The sequence below is a fragment of the Galeopterus variegatus genome, unplaced genomic scaffold (assembly GCF_000696425.1).
Source record: "Galeopterus variegatus unplaced genomic scaffold, G_variegatus-3.0.2 Scaffold4015, whole genome shotgun sequence".
In the NCBI taxonomy this organism is placed as follows: domain Eukaryota; kingdom Metazoa; phylum Chordata; class Mammalia; order Dermoptera; family Cynocephalidae; genus Galeopterus; species Galeopterus variegatus.
This window is the reverse complement of record NW_007730126.1, coordinates 166,696-167,092: the sequence shown is the minus strand read 5'-3', so window position 1 is coordinate 167,092 and position 397 is coordinate 166,696.

The following is a 397-nucleotide window of genomic DNA, read 5'->3' as shown; positions in this document are numbered from 1 at the left end:
ACAGCCCACAGCAGGCCGTGTTCCCACGGCAGAGGAGGAGGAGGGGACACTCTGTGTTCTCGTTCTGAGGTAGGTCATGCTCTCAGCCCCAGCAGTTCTCCTAACCCTGGGGGACTCCCCCTCTCAACCCACTGGACTTTCTAGGGTTGTTTGTTTCTAGAAACTTTCAGAACCCAACAAATTCTCTGGACTCTGGCCATTGTCAAGTTCTCCTGATATCTCTCTATGTCCAGCTTGGTCATGACTCTGTCACCTGCGGGCTGCTCCAGGCCTGCAGATGCCACCCTCACCCTTGCCCTGGACACCCCTACGAGGAGGACAGGTGTCTACTCAGGGTCTCATCTCTAAGAATTACCAGTCCTGGGTGCTCCCACGTTCCTGCTCTCTCACAGCGTAT